At 54.0% G+C, this 3,014-nt stretch overlaps 1 pseudogene; it reads right to left on the bottom strand.

Annotated features, from left to right (window-relative positions):
• Positions 1-1,281: 1,281 nt before the first annotated feature.
• On the bottom strand, positions 1,282-2,603 carry LOC119324475 (annotated as a pseudogene).
• Between the last annotated feature and the right edge of the window lie 411 nt (positions 2,604-3,014).

Below are 3,014 nucleotides of genomic sequence, written 5' to 3'. Positions count from 1 at the left end.
CTAGGACAGCTGGGGCTATAGCCCTACCACCTAGTGATAATATCCTTTGTAATTGCGTATGGAAAATCACTAAAATGCATCACCTCAAGATAGCTTAGCCCTAGGTATAACCTCGCGCTAGCTTCGCCACTGGGTTTGACTTTAAAAAAATATGCACTACATATGGAATGGACAGAGTATTTGTTTGAATTTACTCTTCACATAGGTGTAGATGCATCAGAGCAGCAAAACGCCACTCTGTGCCAGAAATTCCAGGACCATATACGTTTTCTCAATAAAAGGAGGTTTCTCTCTTCTCTCTCCTATTTTCATTAAAAGAAGGATGCCGACGTGTGGGTGTTAAAGAATCTAGCCACACGTTTTATGTGGTGTCTAAGAGGACCAGCCCACACGTTTATATATGGGCAAAACAACTAGCGTCCACCCGTTTTTTTTTTCCTCGCGGTCCCTCTCACACGCCTACGTGTGGGCAAAATAGAGAACGTCCACACTACCTCTCTCAGCCACTTACCTCACGGTCCGCACGTCCCGCGTGACAGTCATCACGCGTCCCCGCAGTTGCCATGGTCCGGACCCTCTTCAATGTCAATTTAACTGCAGTTGCCATGTCGCTGAACTACAGTTGCCATGTCGGACAACTATAGTTGCCATGATTGCTCAACTGCAGTTGCCATGTATGGTCTGGTCTACTACAGTTGCCATGATTTCAAAACTTTAGGAGTTGACACCTACTAACACTAGGCAGTTGCCATGTAGCATTACAAAAAAGGCATGGCAAAAAACATGTTCGGGTAAAGAGAGAGTTGCCATGTGCTCACAAGCACGCTAGGGGCAGTTGCCATGTAAAAGAAAGAGTTGTCATCTGCTTACGTGCACGCTAGGGCAGTTGCCATGTACAATGCAAAAACACATGGCAACTCGGATAAAAGAGAGTTGCTATCTGCTTGCAAGCAAAGTTAGGGCAGTTGCCATATACCCTGCAAAAACACATGGCAACTGACAACTTTGGATGTGGGCGAGGAGACGGTCGTGTGGGCGAAGTGATAAACGCCCACACCCCAGCCCCTCTGCGTGCGTGAAAACTGGTGTGCGGGCAAATTGCTAAACACCTACACACCAGCCCCCCTGTGGTGAAAAAGAACGTGTGGGCGACCGGATAAATGCCCACACACCAGCCCAGTCCTACGTGGCACATAAAAACTGCTAGAACGCGTCAATATTCGTGCAGAATTGGTTGGACGAGGATCTACTGTGTGGCGAGTTGGCAGACGCCCACACGGCTGGGCATTAATCTTTTTCGTAAAAGAAACCAATGTTGAAAGCATACATGCATAGACTTGTTTCCCATTCTACGGACGCATGTAACGCAAAGTAGATCGACTTGCAGGCTTGCAGCTAGCTGCTGTGCTGTGATCACAGAATTTATTCTATCGAGTAGCCTTTGATGGATCGATATCAGATCCTGTAGTGGTCAAGCATGGAGGTGCCATCGAGAGCCTTGTCCCTGTAGTGGACGATCAAATCCTCCACTGTGGCGCTCCTGTACCGCGGAGGACTCGCGGCGCCGTCGCCGACGAGGATGGGGGCGCACACCCTGGCAGCTGCAGCCGCGCCATGCGGCCGGAAAAAGCAGGCCACGGAGACTCGAGGCCCCACGCTCTTGGAGAGGACACGGTGCTCCACGCTCCTGAACCTGTCGTTGGAGAGCAGCTGAAGGAAGTCGCCGACGTTGACGGTGAACGCGCCGGGCTCGGCGGGCACGTCGACCCAGACCGGCTGATCATCCCGCCGGAGCCGGTGGAGCACCTGGAGGCCGCCAACGCTATCCTGGAGGAGCACCGTCAGGAAAGACGGGTCGGTGTGCCTGGACGTGCCCATGGTGAGCTGCGGCTGCGGCGACGCCGGGTAGTAGTGGCCGACGACGCTCAGCCCCTCAAGGCAGCCGGCTTCGTGCTGCTCCAGGAACCCACGGTGGAGGCCCAGGGCCTCCGACAGCAGCTCGAAAAGCGTGCCGCCGAGCCTCTGCACCTCCCTCGTGAACTCCACCGCGATGCCTCTGCACGCCGGCGGGATCTCCTCGGGCGACGGCCCCGTCGGCGCCATGTCCAGGTACAGCGTGTCTCGCCAGATGGCCGCCGGCGACCGGAACAGGTCGAAGTTGCTGTGGTACCTCACGCGGCTCTGCCCGTCCCTCGAGTAGTAGGGGCGCCTCGCCTCCGCCGGCTCCTCGTTGAAGCTCCGCAGGGCCGCGAGCATCTCCGACATGACCGTCCCCGGCACGCCGTGGTTCACCACCTGGAAGAAGCCCACGGTCTTAACGGCTGCCTTCACCTCGGCCACCAGCTCGGCCCGCCTGGACGACCCCGTCGTCACTCCAGCAAGGTCTATGACTGGGATCGCGAAGCGGTCTTCGTCGTGGGCGCGCGCCAGGGTGATCCGGCGGGTGGCGGAAGATGGCCGGGACGGTGGTGATGCCTGCGTCGATGAGTCCTTTGACGCCGGCCTTGGTGTCGTCGAAGGCCTTGAGGTCGCGGAGGCGACCGCTGGCGGAGGCCATTGGAGGCTGGAGCGTGACGGCGTGAGCAAAAGAGGTGAACAGCTGCTGCCTGCTGGGGTGTACAGTGTGCTGCACCCTTTGGAGTACAAGCGTATAAAACGCAGCGTCCATTGCTAGGGTTGTTGGATCCGAGCGACCGGCATCATGACAAGCCATTAAGGTCCAGTTTTTTTTTTGCCGATTCTTCTAGAATTCAAGATCCGAACCTTCACTCAACTTTTCCTGGAATCATAAACCTATATTTTTTTTGACGATTCTAGTTGTTTTCATCGTAACTACTTCCTCTGTTCCATAATATAAGAGCATCTTTTGACACTACACTAGTATAAAAAATGCTCTTATACTATAAGACAAAGGGAGTAGCTAGGATTGTCAGAAAATTACATGGGTTCAAAATTCTAAGAGAAGTTGGAGGAGGTCCGAGTATCAAGATTCTGAAAGAATCACCCAAAGAACT

This window comes from Triticum dicoccoides, chromosome 6B, assembly GCF_002162155.2.
Source record: "Triticum dicoccoides isolate Atlit2015 ecotype Zavitan chromosome 6B, WEW_v2.0, whole genome shotgun sequence".
Lineage (NCBI taxonomy): Eukaryota > Viridiplantae > Streptophyta > Magnoliopsida > Poales > Poaceae > Triticum > Triticum dicoccoides.
The sequence above is the reverse complement of the archived record's forward strand: the minus strand, read 5'-3'. Positions and strand labels throughout refer to the sequence as shown.